At 40.0% G+C, this 23940-nt stretch overlaps 1 protein-coding gene across 7 annotated transcripts in view; it reads right to left on the bottom strand.

The window, feature by feature from the left end:
• Nucleotides 1-23940, bottom strand: part of Arhgef9 (Cdc42 guanine nucleotide exchange factor 9) — a 542919-nt gene that overhangs the window by 145787 nt on the left and 373192 nt on the right. The window lies entirely within an intron of this gene.

The following is a 23940-nucleotide window of genomic DNA, read 5'->3' as shown; positions in this document are numbered from 1 at the left end:
ATGAATTTATAAGCTGACAAATGAACAAAGGTAGACATTAAGAACTATTTTAGAGGGGTTATTGTGAGGATTAATTGAGACAACATTTAGTATAGGTGGTGAACTTCCCTTCCCTTGGCCATGCTAAATTTACTTCATAGAATAGAACACATTCAACTGGAAATTTGGATCTTTGGAGTCTTGGATCAAGCACCCTCCCTCTCTGAACCTTACTGTTTGCAATCTATAAAATGATTAATTTTGTGGGATGGGTAGGGAGAGTGTGAGGTGGGCAAAATTCCTTCTTCAAAATATTAAGCAACAACTCACATATAAAGCAAATACCCAGTTGCTCAGGGCAAGTCAGAGGTGAGTGATTAGATTCTTGTCCTACCCCTTCCTCCATCTTCCTAAGGGATTGCCATAGTAATCCTATGGCTCCAAGGCAGGAATTTACACACTTTTTTTGTAAAGGGCCAACTAGTAAATATCTTAGTCACTGTGTGCAATATGATCTCTGCAACAACTAAACTCTGCTTAAGTAGCCATGGGTAATAAGTGAATGAATGGATATTGCTATGCACCAATAAAACTTACTTATTAAACCTGGAATTTGAATTTCATATAATTCTATATGCTTATATCCCAAAATGTTATTCTCCCCACCCCCAATCATTTAAAAATGTAAAAATCATTCTTAGCTTATGGGCTTAATTTGGTCATCAGGTTGTAGTTTATTGATTCGTGATTTAAGGAGTTAGGCAATATTATCCCCAAGGTGATCCAAGTTGGACATGACAGCTAAGTCAACCCAGAAGCAACATGAGCACTACAGAAAGTAAATCCTGAAACTAAAGTGCGTCTCTGGAAGTTCTGGAAAAGAAAAAAAATAAAATGATTTGGGTCTGCTCTAGGTTAGCAGAGCTCTAAAAGCTAAAAGTTCTGCTCCTATCTCTTACTTTCCCAGATTGAACAACACTTTTTTGGGGATATCTGGGGATCAAACTTAGGGTCTCAAACTTTCAAGGAAAGCACTCTACCACTGAGCTACATCTGCTGCCCTTTTTATTTTTTTTATTTTGAGACAGGGTCACACTAAGTTACCCAGACTGGCTTTGAACTTGAGATCCTCCTGCTTTAGCCTCCCAGATAGCTGAGATTATAGGCGTGAACCATAGTTCCTGGGTCTGAACAGAATTTCTAAATGCTTAGTAGTTCATCATCTACTCTCAGAACTACAGCTATTTCAAAGCCACCCAATACCCTCTGAGTTTGATATCAAGAAGATATCAATTCCCTATTTCATATCTACAATGCAAGACTGTCTAATTGTCTCAGATTCATCAGGGCTCAGACTGTACACATCATCTCCTCTCTCTACCCCCTCCCCAAACACTGCTCACTACAATTTTTTTTTTTTGCATTCCTTCTCTCAATGAAGGGTATCACCATGCACTCACTCTTACAAGAAGACTCTCACTGGAAACAGGAGATCTAGGGTATGTCAAGTTCTGATTGATCCTTCACTAGACTGATGGTAACATCTTCACCATTAGCAACATCTATCAAACTGACTCACAATCTAAAGCTGAGTTCAAGCTCTTGATTCTGTGTTTCCATACTGGCAGGCATACTGGTAGAATAAGTATGACAATGACTGCAGGTTGTCTTTCAACAGCTTATTCTTCCCCCTTTCTTTGTATCAGAAACATCACCCACATTTTTTAGGTGTATACATTGCCACTCAGTTTAATTACATCATTGCCTAGCTTCTCTTGCAGTAGGAGCGGCCATGACTCAGGCCTTCAATGAGATACAAGTAGAATTATTAAATAGGACACCTGGGCAGACTTCTTAAAACATTAGGGGTCTAGTCCTTTACCTCCTCTTTTTCCCTTCCAAATTATGGATGTTAATAAGTTTTCTTCGGCTTTACTATTCATCACAGAGCATGAAGAATGGAAGCCAAATGCTATGGATGATAGACTAGGGAAGTCCCCAAAAGACTTTCTGAAGCTGACCTACTAGGCCCAGGAAGTATACCTCCAAAAGTACTAATAACATACTTAATCTTCTTCTCAGAATCTCCTAAAGTAAGAAACTAAATTCACTGGTAATTTATGTAGAAGCAATCCTCAGTTTGCCTCACTGGTGGCCAGGAGTCTAAAAGCAGATCATTCAATCATAAACTTTTATATGAAATGTCCTTGCACCCATACAGCTACACTTTGCTATTTCTAGCCCCACTTTCAACCATTTGAGGGTCCAAGTAGGTGATCAGAAAGGAGAAAGACACAGACTATCTATAAACAATGCTGGGTACAGTCATTTCATTATTTGGATTATCATGATTATAACTGTGTTTCAAGCTATCATCACCTGTAACCTGAACTACTGTACCAGTCTTCTCAGAACTCTTGTCCTTGTGCCACCACAATCTAATCTCCTGTTAAAATTTGAGTTATATCATGCTTCTTATCTATTCAAAACCTTCTAACGGATCCCCATCTCAGTTATACTAATTGCCCTATACAATTGGCCTGTTTTCTCCCTGATTTCCTCTATCATTTCCACTTACTAATTCTTTATCCCCAGGACATTGTTCCTTAAACAAATCAGTTGTATTCTTTCTGGGTGTTCCTTATGCCTAGAACACTTTTCTAAATACACATGTAAAGTTTATTTCTTCATTTTCTTCACATCTCTGCTTCCATGTCCTTTAACCTGAAAACTTTTGATTGGTCTAATATATCATTCTACTCCCTAGTTCTGTTATCTTACCAGTTTGTTTCCTTAGTGCTTAATACATCTTGACATATTATATATCCATTTGTGTGACTGTTGAGTAACCCACTCCCTAGAATGTAAGCACCTTGAAAGTGAAGAATTTGATTTTGTTCACTGTTATCTCCTCTGCACTTGGATCAGTGCCAGTCCATAATGAATACTCCGTATATTTTTAAAATAAATAAATGATCTCAATAGCACCTATAAGGTACTCTATGCCCATCTCATGGATGACAATACTGAGGTTTGAAAGAGTTTTGACACTTGGCAAGAATTTCAGAGCTAAAAGTATAAAAGTCAAGCCCACAACCTTAGAACTGTGACACTAAGAAAAGAATTCTTTCTACGCTAGGAATATTTAGAAGTAAAAGCTAGCATTGCAGGCAGAAACTATGAATACATATACTGAATAATTTATTATCCTATGTGAACTCACAGTTTAGTGCCCTCTATCTAAGGAAACAGATTTTTATTCTGTAAAATACAGAACAATGTTTTATGTTCAAGGACCATGAGTTACATGTAATACTTGAAATAAATTACAATAGATGTTCTAAACAGAAATCTCACTGTTATAAAAAGCTCAATCTGTATTTCAGGCACCTTGCAAATGTAAAAACAAGGAGCAAAGACCTTTTGACAAGCCACATTATAAAATGGTGGCTAGATATACAGTTCTTATTTTTTTCATAAGCTACTACTTAACTTTTATCCAACATTTACTCCTAGGAATCTTAGAAACTCAGGCCTGAATGGTATTTTGGTGATCATTAATAGCCCTATATAAAGGTGAGAAATCTGAGGCCCAAAGCATTCTTATCAAAGAGTTAATAGCAGGGCCAAGACTAGAGGTTTCCTGCCTCCCAGGCAAAAATACAGTTTATTATTCTTATCCCTTGAATTCTGGCAAGTAGCTAAATAAATACTGTTATCATATAATATTCACTGCCTCAGTACCCTAAAAATAATATACTGAGATTTTCCCCATCTCAATCTTCAACTACATAGTGTTCATAATATGTCTACCACTCTCTTCTCTCATACAAATGGCAAAACTTCAATTTTTTCCCATAAATTTAGTATGTTTTCAGTGGGTGGCTCTGGGCCTCTATACTACAATATATTTGGAAGAGGAGGAAAGTCTCACTCAGACACCACTACCAGAAATGCCAGGACTGGCATAGGGGTTTTCACACAAATTTTATGTCATTTTTTCATACTGAAGAAGGTCCTCTCCAAAGATCATGACTCTTTGTCCCTTTCTGCCTCTCTCAGCACCATTTGAACAGATGATTCTGTGAAATAGTAGAGAAGGACAGAGAGGAAGAGTCAGGAGACTAAGGTGCTAGACTTGGATATACCTCCAAGAGTTTGTGGCCTTCAGCAAACCTCTCCTATTCTCTGATTTTGTTTTCCTGGTTGGTCTGCACGGACTCTAAGATCTTTACCAGCTCTAACCTTTTCTGGTTCTAGAAACATTTGATTAGCTTTAATTGGGACCCTGGGAAGCAAGGGAGGTCTGAGAAGAAAGGTCTCTTGAAGCCCTGGCATTTAGGCACATAAAATAGATGCCTTTAAGAACTACTGAAATAGAGAGCCAGAGAATACCCTGAGGAAGGGAAGAGACAACTCTGCTGAATACAGTCCTAGTCTACACAAGATTCCCCTCTCTCTTCCAGAATGGGAACAAAAAGAATTTAAATATCAATTTTTGCTCAATTGCTTCAGGCTACTTTGTTTCAGCTCTGGGTTGTGAATGGCAGTGCAGAAGTATGGGCTGGCATTACCATCAGTGCCTGCTGACCCACCCCAACTGCCCTCCAAGACCCTCTTGTCCAAGTCTCCTGGCTGAGGACAAAATCAATGTGGCATCCCACTCCCCAGAGCACATGACCATACTTAAGCTACCCCCCGCTGAGTCAGAGAAGCATCAAGATGCAGGCACCACTTCCTATCTGCAAAGGGAAGTCATTCCAAGGTCTCCAGGTAGACAAGGGAGCACCAAGGCATAAAACGAACTGTTGGAGAATGATACTAAATACACACACTCTTTGTGGAGTGGGGGGGACTCTGCTAGTTAAAGGTAGTGCAGACCCATTTCCAGAATGGGGGTTCTGCAGCTGTCTCTCCTTGACAAAGCCCTAAGTGTGAACAGGGTGACCCCAGCCCAGGCAAGGGAGGGTTGCAGAGCTCCCTCAGAGTCGGTCTCTGGCCCTCATGCCTGAGGCTGACCAGGGGCCGGGGGTACATGCAGATTCATTGGGAGGACATGCAGCTCTCCCATAAGGACCCTTCCACAATCCCAGGCTTGCGACAGCTCCCCCCAGCCCCGTGCCAGGTTGCCAGCCTCCTCTTGAGTGTCACTGCTCTAAGATCCCCAATGCTAGCCCTCTTGCCTCTCTAGCCTCCCAGGTGACCTCTGGAATGCTCCTGGATGCTTCATCTAACCCCCACCCCAAACAGAGAGGGCGGCAGAAATGAGGAGGGGGATGGGAGGGGGCTTTCCTGGGCGGGCGGGCGAACAGGGGCTCCTAAAATGGCCACAGCAAGCTCACTGGTGTCTCAAGGACAGCGGCGAGGGCGGTGGGCTCCTTCCACGGAAGCTGGTTGGAGGGACTGGAGGTGGGGCTGGGGGACTAAGACTTAAGCAGGGGAAGCCAGGAGGGCTACGTGCACTCACCATTCCCGATCCGCCCCTAATCCACTGCATGGTGCCCGCGAAGTCCTGCTTCTCTGAGGCCCGGTGGCTGGCGCGGGTTGTCGCGGGGTGGATAAGAGGGCTGGGCTGGAGCGAGCGAGAGCCCCAGCGCCCCCTCCGCCTCCCCTCCTCCACAGCTTTACAGCCCAATCCCCTCCGCCTGGGACCTCGCCTTCAGTCAGGTTGTTTCATGCCAGGCAGCAGGCTCTGCCTCTCAGCCCCGCTGCTCCCCAGGGGCTTGGCAGTAAGAAGCACGCCAAGGGGGGTCCCAATAGGCTGCCTTTGTCCCCACAAAAGGCCTTAGAATGGGGGGGATAGGGTACAGGCGAGACTGGGGGTGAATAACCTCCGCCAGGGAGAAGGCAGCTGCCACCTCTGCCTGCCTCCCGTTGCGCTGGAGTTAGATGCTGTTTTTTTGGGGCTTCCCAATAGTGTTGAGTCAGCGGAAAGTCCTCTTGAAAGTTGCAAAAGGTGTTGAGCCAATCTCCTAATAAGATCCGGCCCCAAAGAAGCCATGCCAGTACTCTCATGCCTCCCTCCCCCAAGCTTTCCCTCTGCATACTCCCCTGGGGTATTCTCTCTCGGTGTGTACTCTCTGGGGCTTTCATTTGCATTACTTTTACTTGTCAGAACAATCCTGTGGAAGTAGGCATTAGTATCTCCATTTTACAGATAAATAAATGGAGGTTGAAGGATGGAAAGGATCTGTATAAGGTCACATACAAAAAGATAAAGCCTTAATATTACTCTCTGAAGCTTTCCATACTTTATTTGGTTCTTGTCCTCCCTCCTCCCACCCACTCACACACCACTTTAGACTTCTCCTTCATACCCTCAGGAACATGGAAGGTAGTTTGATGATGGATGAATTTTCCATTTGCTTATTTTGCTGAGAATGAGTCAAATGTACATCAGCAAAACAGGCAAACGGAGAAACCGCCCACCTCTTCATAATGCCCTCAACTCTGGGCAATGCAACCCAGGCTGGCACCTTTGCAATTGTTGAAAGTTGATGTTGTCAGTCACATTCACACCCATTATTATTTCACATAATCCTCACAATAACTCTGTGAGTTGTACACAACAAAGAGTATAATTACCCCCATTATAGACATGAACAAGGAAACTCAGAGGTTGAAAGACACCTGCCCAAAGTAGTACAGAAAATGAGACAAGAATCCAAGGCTCCTGGCTTGCAGGGCAATCTGTCAAGAATGAAATTAAAAAAAAATACCAGAGGTTGCAACCACATCAAGAGGGAATTAAAGTATGATTTCAGCAGTTCAGGGAGGTGACTGGCATGAAGACATCACTGGCATGGTACACAGTCTCATTGTCCTCTGCTTCTTAGGAAACCAAAATTCATCCAAGCCATTGTTTTGGCAAGACAGACCTGGCCAAAGATTGAAGCCTTGAGGAGCTCCCAGTCAGGGGAGGTGCACAAGCAGAAGCTGAATGGGTCTTAGGCAAGGGATTCTTGAATAAAATGGAAATTTGGCCTAGGTGACCTTTTAACATCCTCCCAAGTCTGTTGGTCCAGACATCAGTGATTCTACAATTTCTTCTCACTTTCCCACCTCTGGGCCTTCATTAATGCTAAATATCTTCAATGCACCTTCTCAAGCCAACCAGCCCATTCAAACTATCATGACTCTTTAAGATCTACCACCTTTAGAAAGATTGCCAGGAACATTTACAGGCCTTGGTTTTGACTTTTTAAAAAAAAATCTAATTCCTATTGCACTGCCATTTAACTCTCTCAATTGAAAAAGATCTATTTTATTTCCTGGTTATTACAGGCTGAATAGTGCCCACCCCATTCATAAATTGATGTCCTAATCCCTAGTGCCTCAGAATGTGATTCGTATTTGGAAATAGGATCTTTAACATAGTTATTAGGTTAAAATGAGACTATGAGGGTGCACCCTAATCCAGTATGACACAAGCCAGGTATACAGTGAAGACTTGGGGAAAAGATAGTTATCTACAAGCTCAGGAGAGAAGTCTCAGAAGAAACCAACCCTGACAAGACCCTGATCTCAGACTTCTAGCCTCCACAACTGTGAGAAAATAAATTTCTGTTAAAGCCACCTATCTTTGGTACTTGGATATGGCAGCCTTAGTAAATGAATATTCTGGTATATGTATGTTTTTCTTCTATTTGTATGTACATTTTCTTCTATTATTTGTTACTTAAATGAAATTATAACTTTTTATTTCTTGTTTTTGAAAGTACTAACTTATTCACCTTAGTATCTTCTACAATAGTATCTGGCACACAGGATATATCCAATAAAAACTTGAACTTTTTGATGGATCGATTCATTCAACAATATTATTGGGTCCCTATATGCCAAACTTTGTGGTAGATGCCCAGGATACAAGACAAAGTTCCTCATAGAGCTTACAATCTATTTGGAGTAGATGAGATATGGGTAATAAACCAGTAAATAAATAAAAGAAATGTGAGATTGTGCTCTGAAAGATATAAGCAGTTTATATGATATGAGTAGCCCTGGGATTATGGAAAAGTATTGGTTTACATCAGGGAAACAGAAACTACCCTATGTTTCTTTAATTTAAAAAAAATAATTATTTATTTTGGTACTAGGGATTGTACCCAGGGATGCTTTATCACTGATCTACATTCCCAAAACTTTTTATTTTTTATACTGAGACAGTCTTGCTAAGTTGTTAAGGGATTTGTTGAATTGCTGGAACTGGTCTCAGATTTTCAATCTTTTCCTGCCTCAGCCTCCTGGGTCATTGGGATTACATGAGATTACCTTAGGGTTTTTAAACCAGAGAATTTAATACAGTGAATACATCACATGTGCATAGCTAAAAAGGCAAACAGGAGTGGTAAGGTATCCCAGCATTTGGTAAACACAGAATGCTGCACCATTCATAGGACAGATGGATATTGGGAGATAGTAATGTTATTTGAACCCAGAAACAGTGCTGCCATGCAGAAGCTAAAAGCATGGTGTGACAGCTTGTTAGAAGCAGGTATCATGAACATTGGAGTTGTTCAACAAAAGCTGAAGACATGGAGAAATACAGTTACCACCAGAAAATATCCCTCTGAAGCATATAGTGGGGAAAATACCCTGGCTTCTTTCTTTATCCTGCCCACCAAACTCCTATAGGTGTGTCTTCTTGTGCAGACAAAAGAAGTAAGAAATCAGGGGAGCCTAAGACATGTAGTTTTCAATACAAGAGTGGGGAATGGATCTGAAAATAAAAAAGATTAGAGACTCATGCAGAAGAATGGATGTTAATCCCAGAGGCATAATTAGACACCATTGAATCCAGTGTCTAGAATACCTATTTGCCTAGAACCACGTAAATAGTTAGAGGGGATATAACATAATAGGTAAGATTATAGGCTTTAGATCCAGAACTGTTTGAATTCAATCAATTATTTGCATTGCCATATACTTAGCAAATGAATTGGAGATCTCAATTCAGTGTCCTTTGCCTGGACAGTTTCTTCATCTGTGAATAGGGCTAATAAGATTGTTATGAATATTTGATGAATTCATCCAAGGTAAGAACTTAGCATAGGACCTGGCAACCAGTAAGCACTCAGAACAGGATAATGAAAATCTAGAGTTTCAACCATTTCTGTGTTCCAGACCTCTCTTGAGGTCATAATCTCCTAGAAGCTTATTTGGTAGATAACCTGGTACCTGATCTCAGTGGGGAAAAGCCAAATAATCTCCTCTTTTATGGCCATGAGCAGCAATGAGGAGGAAGATAATCTAAGGTATGTCCTCTTCTGGTGCATTTTCTTTGAGTCCATAGTGATTTGGAGACCCCAAAGTCAGGCTTTTAGAAGGACAGAGGTACCAGCTCAAGCTGATCCCTACCTGTTGTGGCTGTGGCTTTGTCCAGAGCTGAGTCAAGGGCTAAATTAACTATTGGTGGGTATCATCAGGCAAGTACCTAGCTTCTCTATATCTCAGGTCCAAAATTATGTACCTAAGAGTTTTAAGCAAACACCAATCCATTGGATATCAGAGTTGGCAAAGGTCTTAAAGAATATCTTCTCCAACATTCTCATTTTGCTGATGAGAAAATACAGTCCCATGGAAAGGAAGGAATAATGTAAGTTAGTGGCTCAGTTGGGATAAAAGAAAAAATTTGAACCCTTGATTCTAGACAGTGAATGGAGTGCCGTAGTGAAAATTTAAAGTACACACTTACAATAATGCAAAGATAAAATCTTTATTATAACCTGTGTTGTATTGATGAAACAATATTTGCTACATATATTACTACTCATTTTTACTTGTTATAAATTCAATAAAAATATGTTTCTACTATGTGCCAGGCACTCTGTTGAGCATGGATGCTATAGCAGTGAACATGATGAACATAGCCCATGCCTTCATTTCTATCCAATAGACAGGTAGGATAAGGTAAATAAATACAGTAATCCAGATGGTAATAAGTGCTATGAAAGAAAGTGAAGAGTTAGAGTGTAACTCTGGGGGAGGGGAGAGAGAGTTTAAAGGGAAGACTTCTCCAAGGAAATGGAATATAAGTTGAGGCCTAAAGATTTAAAGTGAGCCAGCCATGTAAAAGGTAAGGGGAAAGTATTCTAGGCACACACACATAAAAACAAACAAATATACCAAAAAAAACTAGAAAGTAAATTAGGTCTAAAATATTAAACAGACTTGTAGTCCCAGGAAGTGGAAACACAATGAGGCTAAAACCTAGAGATAAAGGGGAAGAGTGATAGGAGACAAATTTATCAGAATCTAGGATGTGTAAAGCCTTTAAGGGCACAGAAAAAATAACTTATATATATTTTAAGAGTTTCTGGAATAGAGGAGGGGAAATTGAGGGGTTTTAAGCACAGTAGTTTACTTGATTACATTTCAAAAAAACCATTCATGCTGCTATGTGGTGAGCAGACTAAAGGGGGTGGTGGTGGTAGAAGCTGTTGAAGTGATCCAGGGGAATGATAATAGTGAATTGGACTAGAAGAACAGTAAAAATGATGCACAGAGGTTAAAAAATAGTTGAAATACAATTCAAGATAGAAACAGCATAACTTGGTGATAGATTGGGTGTGGAATGTGAGATGAAGGAAGAAGGAATTATAGATAGCTTTAGGTTTTCAACTTGAACCACTGGCATCAGGGTTTTTTAAAGCTCTCTAGATTATTCTAGTCTGCAACCGAGTTTGAGAGCCACTGTCTTGGAGTGGAAAAGCAGACACAAAAAGAAGAATTAGTAGAGTTTGTGGGGAGTATTGAGTACCTAATTGAGGCCTTGTGGTAAAGCAAAATAAGTCAGCACAGCTGTAGGACTTTTCTCCAGTCCATTTTGCTAATCAGACACAGATATGGGGAAGACAAGTGGTTGAATGGAATCTGAGGGAGATTTGCAAAGCAAATAAAATGGATGAATTGGACAATGGAGTTGGAAGCATTTGCTTCAGGGTGTAACCATAATAGTGGACCAGGGAATTCAAGCTAGACAGAAGAGAAAAGAGGACACAAGGAGGAGTGCCGAGTATGGGTTAAAGTTAATGGAATGATAGAGCCAATGAATTGGAGATCTCAATGCTGTAGAAGAATTATTGTGAGGTGCCAAAGTGAGCTGGAAGAACAAGATACAGTGGTCAAAGAGGGGAGGGTTGAAATTCTGGGGGAGATCTGTTGCTTACTAGTTATGACAAGATATGGGGTACTGCCAGCAGAAGTTTTCTGACCGAGTTGTTGAAAGTGAGGCCATCCTCAAGGAATGCTGGTAATAGGCAGACAGGAGAAGATGTGAAGAAAAGTGATAGTGTTCATTGAATGTGGAAGAATGACCAGGAAGACAGTCTCCCAACCAAGAATTATGCATCAAGAACCTACTTTGTTCCAAGTTTGCTGAGGTGCTGGGGAAACAGCAGGGAACAAGACAGACTAAATCTCTAAGCTTGAGGAGTTTATATTCTAATGGAGGGTTTATACCTTGAACCCAAAACCCAAAAATAAGGTAATATTAGGTACTGATTAATTATTATGAAAATGATAAACAGTATAATGTAATAGAAAGTGACCAGGGAGGGAGATATTGCTTTACCTAGGTGGTCAAGAAAAGCTTCTCTGAGGAGGTAACATCTGAGTTGACACTGAAATAAGGAGAAGAACCAAGTCATTTAGACATATGGGGACAGAGCATTCCAAACAAGAAGGAACAACAAAGGAAAAAGCCCAGAGATGGAAATCAGACTGACATGTGCAGAAGACAGAAGAAGGCCAATGTGGCAGAACACAATGAACTATAAGTTAATGGTGGAAGATGGTATTAAAGAATCAGGCAGGACCAGAAATTCAGGAGATTAAAGCAAAAATAAGGGATAATAGGTGGCAGAGGCAAATGGCATGTGCAAGGAGTCAAATGTTATGTTGTGATGATAGAAGGGATAGAAATGAGAAATAATAATAATAATAAATCTAACAAAGAAAACAATTTAAACCAAGAAGTTAGTGTAATTGGAAAATAGATACACATATAAAATAGGCTGTGAGAAGAAAATCCAACCAGGAGCAGTGGTGCATACCTGTAATCCTAGTGGTTTGGGAGGCTGAGGCAGGAGGATCCTAAGTTCAAAGCCAGCCTCAGCAACTTATCAAGGCCCTAAACAACTCATCAAGACCCTATCTAAAAATAAAATATTAAAAAGGCTGGGGATGTGTAGCCTCAGTTGTTATATGCCCCTGGGTTCAATCCCCAGTACCATTTTAAAAAATCAGAAAAGAAAAATTCAGCTGGATGGATTCTCAAGGTCATCTAACCTCTTGCAACTACTCATATTGTAGACCTCAGACCAGCATCCCCCATTATCAGGGTGTTTAGTAGAAATGTAGACTACCTGTTGACTCAGTATCAACATTTTCAAAAGAGCCCTAATAATTCACATGCACATTCAAGTGTTGGAAGCTCAGCTCTACATCAAAGTACTTTCACTGTGCTGGAGTCTTTAAGATAACTTTCTTTGTCCAAAATTAAATAAGAAATATATTTTGCCATATTTGGCATATAGATGGGCAGAGATCCTGAAGACAGCCAGTGTTCCTGATTTGGGGAAGAAGGTTTACCTGGCATGTGAGCTCCCATCCCTGAGAACACAATTCTTCATCCCTAAGTTTCCCAAGCAGCAGTTTGACTTTGCATGCTAACTTCTTCTCCCCAAGTTTCTCAAGCAGCTCCCTGATCATGCAGACCCAGCAAGAGTAAAGACCCAGTGTGCTGTGGAAGCACTTGAATCGAGCCTGTAAAGTGGGCCTAAAGCAGCCAGAGGAAGTGCAGGGAGGAAGTAGTCACACTATTCTGTCTTCAGGCCACAGAAGGCAGAGCCTGAACACAGGATAAAATGCTGCTAATCAGGGTGCTTCAGAAAGCACCACCCTAGAATGTAGGGAGAGTCAGCTCAACAGTCTCACAGGGACCTACCAGATGAAACACCTGTTCTTTCCACCAGGATAGGAACTCATTAGTTACTTTCCTACTCTTCATTCTCCATGGACTCTTTACTCTCAAATTTGTATGAATGATGTGACTTCAAGTTAAACCTCTTCCTGGCACCCATCCCTTTCCTTCTTACCTCCTTCTTCTCTTTATTCCATGTCATGCCTTCAGCCCTAGCTTCCTGTCTACTAAAGAATTTGTTCTTAAGCCCTCTATTCATTTTTAAGACAAAGGCAGGACCTTATTAAATAACTGAATAGTATCAACTAGATGAGCAGACTTACCTGCCTGCGCATTCAAACAGCATTTGGTTAAATCATTTGAGTGGATTCAGGACCTACAAAACCCACAAACATTCCCTGGCAAGTGAAGCTCATATGTTAATGTTCACCCTTTTAAAGTCGCATCACTGAAGGTATTGAAGCAGAGTCTGGAAAAGTACCTGCCAGAGGTGCTGCAGAATGGATCCTCCATTGATGAAAGGCTGTGCTAGAGCATGCAAAGTTGGGCTGGGATATAGCTCAGTTAGTTGAGCACTTGCCTTGCAGGCCCAAAGCCCTGGGTTCAATCAATCCCCAGCAAAACATATACACACACATACACACACACAGAGAGAGAACCATAAAAAGAAGTCAGTAAGGTAATTTGAGAAGAGTCTGGGACTAGAAGTCCAGTAACTGCAGTGTAACCTTGGATAAACCACTTTGTCTCTTCATCTGTCAAATAATGTAGTTAAGAGTCTCTCTATGCTTTTTTTGACTTCTGCTTTTGTACAATATCGGGAGGGTCTTGCAGAGCCATGTCTTGTCCTGGGGGACATTTAGGTGACAGAGTAGGAGGAGTTCTGAAACCCACTTCAACCAGAATAGTTCTCCTTTCATCTGCTTTATGCATTAAGCTTCCAGGTAAGATTTTGATTGAACAAAGAATCCCTGCTGCTAAAAACAAATAAACCTAGACTACATCAGAAGCTATAAACAGAAAGTCTTGACAAGAGCCCTGTTTAATTTGCCCACCAAAGTGTTTTTAAAGTTTGCTGGATGTTAAACAATATGTTTTTAAAATCAAGATATTTCATAAAAGTCTGGATTTCCAGCTTCTGTTCAAACATTGAGAAGTCTGGCAGCCCTAGGCTTGTATTCCTACTTTGTGACAATCAAATGGAGTTGATGGCAGCTGCCTCCTTTAGAGCCAGAACTCCCTGACTAACTGACTCCTGCTTAGCTTCCAGAGGCATCTGAATGGTGACCCCTGCCATCCAGGGCTCTCTTACCATCAATTTCTTTACTCTTTCACAGTTCTAGGAGACTTAACCCAGAATGTGTTGCTCTAGAAATGGCAGTGACCATACATGAGAAATGTGGTCTATGTAGACAGTGCTTTTTAAAATGTAATGTTCTTATTAAATGTTTTTAATAATGTTCTTATTAAAATGAAAATTTGGATTCAGTAAGATCAGAGTGAGGCCTGCGGTTCTGTATTCTTCAAAGGATGTTGCTGATTCATGGACCACACTTATAGAAGTGAGGAAGCCAGTAAACAAGAGAAAGAAGTGAAGAACTGAAAACATAAGAGCCCTCATTTCTGGTCCCAGTTTTCACTGACCTTCACTGAATGATAGGGGAAATCCTAAATTTTCTGTTCTGTGGGATTGCTAAGATATTCTCCAAGGAGTTGGTGAGGAGACAAGAAGTTGAACTAAAAAACACTATAAAAAATAATCATGGGAGCTGGGGTTGTGGCTCAGCAGTACAGCACTCACCTAGCATGTGTGAGGCCCTAGGTTTGATTCTCAGCACCACATATAAATAAATAAATAAAATAAAGGTATTGTGTCCACTTACAACTAAAACAATGAAAGCTGAGTTAAAAAAAATAATCATGGTATTTGTTTAGTAGGAATTGGGGCTTCTTCCAGGGAACCTGCTGCAATCTTTGACCTGGGATGGCATGGATCATTTCTCAGTTGGTGTGCGCTGATTCCTGAGCTCCCAATAAATCTTTTTTTTTTCTTTTTAGTTGTAGATGGACACAATACCTTTATTTTATTTATTTATCTTTATGTGATTGAACCCAGGGCCTCGCATGTGCTGGGCAAGTACTCTACCACTGAGCCACATCTCCAGCCCTCCGGAGAATCTTACTTTGTTGCTGAAAGTTCTGAGAGTCAGGAAGAGAACAGAGAAGAGATGGAGGGAAAGGAGTAAATTTTTTTAAAAGAAAGATGAAAAAGAGGATGAATAGGAAAGGAAAAGAAGAAGAGAAAAAGAGAAGGAGAGAGAAAAAGGAGAAAAAGAAGAAGGATGAGGACATAGTAATGAATGAGGAGGAAGGAGAAGAGGGGAAGAAAAAGGGAGAGAGGAAGGGGGAAAACAGAAAGGAGAAGGGTGGGGGAAGGGGCAAGCTTCAGAGATCAAGACTGAGGTTTCCCTAAAAGCTCATTTCTTGCTAGACTCCTCCATCCTCATCCAGCCCCTCCCCAGAGTAGGACATCCCCACAGCAGGATCCTAAGGTCTTTCTGCTCTAAAATTCTGTGATCCTCTGAATGCTATGGCAACAGGATGACCTGGCTCCATCTGGCCTTCTATGATGATCTGTCTCCTCTTTCTTACGTCACACAGCAGGAGATACCACCCACACCCATTCTTCCTCTTCCTGGTATGTTGGATTCACAGAGTTCATCAGGCTGCTGTGGAAACCCTGGGGTGAGGAATAATTTGGCAGAGGAAAGCATCTGGGATGAGGGATAAACTGGGAAGGTGGAGAGAATATATATATATATAATTAGCTACCAAATCCTGTTGATTATATTCCTATACCATTTCTTCTGTGTATCTCTTCCTCTCTATATTTGTAACCCCTGTCCTAGGTCAGGCTCTCATTTATGTCTCTCCTGGACCATTATAGCAGCCACCTATGTGTCTTCCCACCTTTAATTTTCTGCCCTCAAATTCATTCTCTCACTGCTTCCATAGTTATATACCTAAAGAACTGCTTGATCCAGATGCTCCCCTGATTAAACACTTTCAATGACTTCCCTTTGTTTAGAAGATGAAGTTCAAATTCCTAACAAGATATCAACAAGAATCCACAGCCTGACCCTATATACTCTTCTAACTACTCTTTAGTCCATTGACATAGCCACATTTTCCAATTCATGTGCCCTTTGTAAAAATATCCTCTCAGAACTCCTCTCCCTGTATTTCTCAGTCTGTGTTCTAAGGGGGCAGAGTGATCCAAGCAGGTTCCAACTTTCACCACTCTGAATCTTGCTAGAAATTCTTCCATCTCTCTTCTCATGTCTCTTTTGATGCCTGATACTCCACAATTAAACAATAGCTTTTGGGTATGAAGATATTCTGTGGGTCTCTAAAAAATACAAAAATCCTTGAAAGGGGTGGACAATGGTTTTCAAAAGGATATTTATAAACTTATAGTGAATGGTAAATACTGAAGTAGACTCATGTGAGTGGTAAAGTCAATTAGATGTGTCCTAACCAGATTTTCTTTATTTTTAACAGAAAATATCAGAATAAAAAGCAAATAATAGGGTATTATTTCGTGAAAAGTTTATTTAAAATTTGCATGTTAGTTTATATATACATAAATGAATAATTTATAACTATAAGTATATATATATATATATATATATATATATATATATATATATATTCCTAACAAGATGTTAATATACACATACACACACACACACACTAGTGTGAACAATTTGAAATATACTACTCTAACAGTAAGACAGGTACTTGAACTGGTTATTTTCTCTCTCTTGGACTCAATTTCCTTATCTGAAAAATAGGAATATTAATAGTACCTATATCAAAAAGTTGCTGTGACAAGTAAACAAGTATATACATGTAAAGTCCTTAGCACAATCCCTGGCACATGTAAGCTCTGATGTTAGTGATTAATTGTGGGGTGAGGGTAAGTGTTTCAGCCAGCTCTTTTTTGCTGCTGTGACTAGAAGACCCAAGCAGAACTGTAGAGGTAGAAATGTTTATTTGAGGGCTAATGGTTTCAGAGGTCTTAGTCCATAGAAGGCCAGCTCCATTCCTTGGGGCTCACAGTGAGACTGAACATCATGACAGAAGAGTGTGGCAGAGGGAAGCAGCTCACATCATGATCAGGAAGGAGAGAGAGAGAGAGAGAGAGAGAGAGAGAGAGAGAGAGAGAGAGAGACAGACACTCCACTTGCCAGATACAAATATATACCCTAAAGCCATGGCCCCAATGCCCACCTCCTACAGCCACACCCTAACACTTCACTTACCACTCAATTAATCACTATCAGTGGATCAATTCACTGATTGGGTTAAGATTCTCACAACCCAATAATTTCTTCTCTAAACCTTCTTGCATTTGGGGGGACACCTCACATTGAAACCATAATAGTAAAGGTAGGGTTGAGGGGATTTCAGAAGACCCCTAAGGGTGAAGGACCTTGATAGAACTAATACAAATTGTATGGTATGTTAAAGTAATAACCACAAAGGCTTAGGGCTGAAAAGTGTCTGGTGGCTCTAAAGAAGAGTGGAGAGACTGGTATGAGTACAGTAGAGTGAGCCCTGGACACCAGAGTAGGAGATAAAGTCACAGAGTTAATAGGGGTCTGATCATGTAGGGTAAGAATTAGGCCTTTATTCTTAGTGAGATGAGTCAATTGAAGGATATTGAGCAGAAGAATGGCATGTGTCATGCTTTGACTTAACTTTCATATACTCAGTCTGGCCCTACATAGATAATTGACTGTAGGAGATTAAGGTTCTCCCTTAACAGAGCAATAAGGATGGGATAGGATAATGTAGTATTCCTAGTTAAATGATTTAGAAGTTTGTAAGGGGAAGTGATGAGAAGAAACTGATACTAAATATTTTGAAGGTAGAACCAACAGGACTTCCTGAGGGATTCAATGTGGTATGGAAAGAAAATGAGTCATTAGGATTTTGGTCTGATAATCTGGAAGGAAGCATCTGGAAGTTGCTTTTAACCGACCAATGGAAAAGTGCTAGAGAAGCAGATCTTGGTTTTTATAATGGAAGTTCAGTTTGGACATAGTAATTTTGAAATGCCTGTTAGATATCCATCTGGAAATGTTAAATAGACATATGTGTCAAAAAGAAGGTTATCCTAGAGACATAAATTTGAGAATCATTAATGTATAAATGTTATTAAAACCCATTAGGCAAGATGTGGTTACCAAAGAAGGAATACAAATGGAAAAGAGAAGAAGTCCAGTGACTGAACCCTGAGACCCCTCCAACAAGTAGCAAGCAACTGGAGAGAAGAGTAGAAAATAGAAAAGTCTGAGAAGGAATGATGTGATAGGAATAAAACTACTAGAGTATGGTATCCTGGAAGCCATGGAAGAAAGAATTTCAAGAACAGAACTGTCAGTTTTGTCAAGTACAGCTCAGAGGAATTCTTTAACAGTTGAGGAGGTCAGCCCCATGGCAATTGATAAAACGGTGGTTTATGTTCTCAGCAAAGAGAGGAAAGGTTTGCTACCAAATTTAATAATCCCTTCAGTGGCCTATACAGAGGCAATGTGACATCAAGGTTTGGGCTTGAGAGGCACAAGGATCTGGGCTGGATTGGCCAGCAATTCTTCTGTGTTTGTTGTGTCATCTCAGATTTTAAATACAAAGAGAAAAGAAGTTGAAACTGAGAGATTCATTGGAGAGCCTGGCCCTCTGGTCATAGATGTAGAGGTAATGGCTACCATAAAGTATAGCCAGAAGCATTATTGAGTAGTCTCCCTCCACAAGTAGACCTCCCCATTCTAATATCAGTGTTTAGATGTTCTTATTTTAAAACAGTGAGTCACTGTTTTGAACACTTATACTAAAAACAGTGAATCCTTATAACATTACTATGAAATAAATTCTATAATTATAATATTTTTTACAGATGAAGAAACTGAGGCAGGGAGAGACTAAGTGCTTTGTTCAATTGCACATAATTACTAAGTGGTGACCCAGGATTCTAAGCCTGCTGTCACCCATTGTCCATACTCCTAACCTCTATATCATGCACTAGCAAATATGGTGTTGGCCAAATTCTGCCTGCATCCTGTTTTTTGTACATTTCTATTGGCCTGTTACAAAAGGAAAAAAAAAATATGCAACATGGACCTAACATGTCCCACAAACCCTCAAATATTTACTGTGTGGCCCTTCACTAAAAATTTACCAGTCCATATTCAGCACTATAAAATGGGAAACATAATGCTTCTAATTGTATTGTGTAGATCAAATTGTATGATTTATATAAAGTACCTTGTAGTGCTAAAAAACAGCAGTTTTCTATGATTTATGTTATACTCCTGGGCTGGGGATGTAGATCAATGCTATAGTGCTTTCCTAGCATGTGTGAGTCCCTGGGTTCCATTCCCAGAACCCCCTCCCAAAATTATATTTCTTTGGCCATCTGTTTTCTACTTCTTGTACTCTCCCACAGAGGAATCCCCTTTAGATTTGACTTATGCCAAACTCCTATCTCTTCTTCAACCTTTGGTATAAAGTTACCAGAAATACTCAATCTATACAGCAATGCCAACCATTATTTGTTGAACATTCATATATTAAAAAATAAGTTAAGCTGCTCATGTTGGCACAAGCCTGTAATTCCAGCTACTCAGGAGGTTGAGGCAAGAGGATCATAAGCTCAAGACTAGCAAAGGCAATGTAGTAAGACCCTGTCTCAAATTTAAATAAAATTTAAATAAATAAATAGTTGGAAATGTAGCATAGTGGTAGAGCACTTGCCTAACATGGGAGAGGCTGTGAAAATGATCCCTAGTACCTCAAAAAAACCGTTAGTAGTACTTTCAGTGGCCTTAAAATTCCTAACTAAATTAAATAAATCAGGTAAGTTCTACCTAAGGAAATCTTGATGGTAAATGGTAAACAAGTGGCTAGATATTTTTCCCAAATGGCATTCTAAAAATAGCAAGTAAGGGCTTGGGGTTGTAGCTCAGCGGTAGAGCACTTGCCTATCATGTGTGAGCTGTGGGTTTGATCCTCAGCACCACATAAAGATAAATGAATAAAATGAGGGTATTGTATCCATCTAAGCTACAAAATATTTTTAAAAATAGCAAGTAAATATATAATATGTATATCTTCTAAAAGGTAAAATTTGAAATAAGCATCTAGAAAATTTTAGGGAAGCTCTTATTTCCTTTGCTTATTACATGTAAGGAAAAAATATAGAACAGTAGAACTTGAAGATTCCAAAGAAGTGCTCTAGTCAAACTAAAGGTAAAAAAATTGAAACACAGAGACAGGAAGATACTTAAACATGGTGACACAGCAAATGTGGGGCTAGAATCTGGTCCTCTTAATGCATTACCTCTTCTATTACACTAGTGATTGGAAATTACTGTCCTAGGGCTAGATTCCATGATTAGTTTGTCCCGCATAATATCAAAATAAATTTGTTCTGACATTTAAAAAGCAGAACATTACACAAATACGCATTTCCAGATTCCATGGGGACAAAAAAGCAGATGATCTGACCAGAACAAGTAGAGCTAGGGCTAGGCAATGGCTACTTCTTTTAGACTGGGCATGGGCTTTCCAGTTTGACATGCTTCCAGCCACTCTCAAATGCATCCATCTTATAAGGTTTCTCATGTAACTTACCAACCAAGCACCTATACAAATTTCTGTATGATCTCCCCACCCTACACCTTGCTGCACTCTCCCAAATGAGGGCTGGAAGGTCCCTTACCAAGGTTCCCAGGAGGACCATGGACTGAGGAAGCAGAACCATGGACCACAGTAAAAGTTTGTTTGCTTACTCTTGTCAATTGTTGCAGAGAGACTACTAATTATCTAAGATCAATTTTCCTTTTTTCCAATTTTCCCCGGGTATAAATGTGCTCAGTCACCTTTGCTACTACCATAAGTAGCAAATAAGAGGCCAGTGGAAGCTGGTAGGTGAGGCTTCCAGGAAAGTTACTTAATAAGGTTATAGTCAGCTAAGCAAGAAACATTTTTGCCCTTGCCACTGTTTTTGATGGGGATATGACAACTGGTGCTCCAGGAGCCTTCTTGTGACCTCAAGGATTAATATAGTGTGAATATGGTTTGACTTTCCCTTAAGGCTCCAAATATTAAAATTTCATCACTCTCATGAAGTGCTGAAAAGTATTGGGCCTTTGGGAAGTGATGGGGATCAGATGAGGTACTTAGGGTAGAACCCCTATGATTGAGTTTGGTAACTTTATAGAAGGAGGAGGGAGGCCAAATTGATATATATAGAGATGCATAGGTACTATTTGTCTCTTGTCATGGGATAGTATGTACCACCTTCAAACTCTGCAAGAAAGGCCATCACCAGATGTGGCCCCTTGCCATTGTACCTCCTGAAGCATAAGCTAAAATTAACTTCTTTTCATAAAAACTTAATCAGCCTACTTGAGAACATCATGGTAAGTGAAATAAGCCAAACTCAAAAAATCAAGAGTCATATGTTTTCTCTCATATGTGGCAACTAGAGAGGAAAAGGGAAAAGGTGGGGGGAAGCTCATGAAAACAGAAGGTAGATTAATTAGAGGAAAGGGACCAGAAAGAGGGAGGAGGGAAAGTGAAATACTAGAGAATGATATTGGCCAAGTTATATTTTTATATTGTGTGTGTATGTCTATGTAACAATGCATCCCACCATTATGTAAAAGTATAATGCACCAATAAAAATATGAAACAAAAAACACAAAAAGTTACCCAGCCTGTGGTATTGTTATTAATAACAGAAAATGAACAATACAAGGATGAAACCCATGTGCTAAGAAAGATGGTGTCACACTACCAACCCTGAAACAACCTACCTCTAAACCTTTCATAAATAATACAAAAATAAATGCCTGTCTTACTTAAGCCACTGTAACATCTTATTTCTGTAATTAGCAGTCAAATATGATTTCCCAAGATAAACCAAGCACAAAGGTTGTTGGCCTTGGGTACAAAAACAAATACTGGAGAGAACCCTATAACTAACCTCAGTGCACTTCAGCCTCCTTGTCTATAAAATGGAAATACTAATACACTAATAAAATTCCCCCAAAACATGCCATATCCTATTCCCTGGAACCTGTGAATATGTTAGGGTACATTGCAAAAGGGAAATTAAGGTAGGAGATGGAATTAAGGTTGCTAATCAGTGACATTAAATTAGGAAGACTATAATGAATTATCCAGTTAGGCCCAGTATAAACACAAAGGTACTAAATATGGAAGAGAGGGAGAAGAATTAGTGTCAGAGAAATGTAATGTGGAAAACATTTAACAGCTATTGGTGGCTTTGAAGGTGGAAGGAATTCATCAATAAAGGAATACCTCTAGAATCTGGGAAAAAACAGGAAACAACACTTTTCTAGAGTGTCTAGAAAGGAATGCAGTCCTCCTGAAACATTAATTTTAGCCATTGAGGCTGATTTTGAACTTTTACTTCCACAACTATAAGATAATAATAATATGTGTTGTTTAAAGTCAACAATTTGTTGTTCAGCAGCAACAAGAAACTAAAATACATAGTAGGTGATAAAAAATTATTTTCTTCTTGCAGTGTTGTGGATTGAACCCATGGCCTTATGCATGCTAGGCAAGCACTATATCACTGATCTACATCCCCACCAATTAAATTAAATACTTGCTGAAAAAAGAAGACACTTCATTTGATCATTTCATTTCATTTTGCAAACTAGCCCCATTTACAGTTGCAGAAATTGAGGTTCAAAAATAAGTAACTTTCCTAAATTCATCCAGCAAGTTTAGTGGCTAGATGGCTTCTCTTTACTTGCTATCTGCATCTGCCTGACTGACAACTCTGTTTCTTGTCTTCCTAGCTCCAGCAGTGGCAGTTTTGCCAACAGATTCCCACATCTGCTGTAACTGAAGTGTGGTAATTGGTTGCTAAGCCATGCAATTGGTTGCTAGGCTCCCTTCCCCCTTTGGCCCCAACACACTTCAGCAACTGGAAGTTAATAATCTGCCAGCAAATTAAATTTGGTGAAAAGATCAGATAGCATGTTAATCGGAAACCAGGTGATCCAAGCTCATCTCTGAGGACTGTCTGACCTTCTATCAAGTACACCCCCTCTGTGAGCTACTGTCTCCCTACCAGATGTATGAACTCCTGGGCCTCTGTGAATCTAAAGGGGGATGCATACATTTCTTTGAGCTACTAATAAATATCTTCATATCTTCATGCCTCTGCCTGAGCATTTCTCTCTGCCTCCAATGCCCTAAACTCATGTTTCCTAGAGTGTTGTAGTTAAGCATGGTTATAAGCAGTGGAGTCTTTATTGCATAGGGAAGATGTTCATACCCAGGAAGCTTTGCCAAGACAGATGCCAGATCCACACCTGAAATTCTTATTTTATTGGTCTGGATAGAGCCTAGATATGAGTTCAAAGAAAAAAAAAAAAAAAAACAACAACAACAACAGCTGGGAGCTGTGGCACATGCCTGTAATCCCAGCAGCTCAGGAGGCTGAGACAGGAGGATAGCGAGTTCAAATCCAGCGTCAGCACAAGCAAGGAGCTAAGCAACTCAGTGAAACCCTGTTTCTAAATAAAACACAAAATAGGGCTGGGGATGTGGCTGAGTGGTTGAGTGCCCTTGAGTTCAATCCTCAGTACACCCCTCCCCCTGCAAAAAAAAAAAAAAAAAAAAAAAAACTTCCAGGTGATTCTCTCATGTGCAGCCAAGAGTGAGCACCACTGGATTAGTCGTTCATCATAGGAACCCGGAGCTCAAAGCCCAGCCTTCGATACTTCATAATTATGCAACACTGGTTAAGCTGCCTCAGCCCTCTGGGATACAGCTTCCCCATCTGTAAAGGAGGGAAGAAAATGCCCCTACACTGTAATACTGTCATAGGGATTATATGAGTTTGTAAATGTAAAGCACTTAGAATAAAAGCAGTTAGTGTTAAGGCAAATGAAATAATTGATTTTCAGCACTTAAAACTACTAATAGCA

This window comes from Marmota flaviventris, chromosome X (genome assembly GCF_047511675.1).
Source record: "Marmota flaviventris isolate mMarFla1 chromosome X, mMarFla1.hap1, whole genome shotgun sequence".
Taxonomy (NCBI): domain Eukaryota; kingdom Metazoa; phylum Chordata; class Mammalia; order Rodentia; family Sciuridae; genus Marmota; species Marmota flaviventris.
This window is presented reverse-complemented; position numbering and strand designations above follow the sequence as displayed.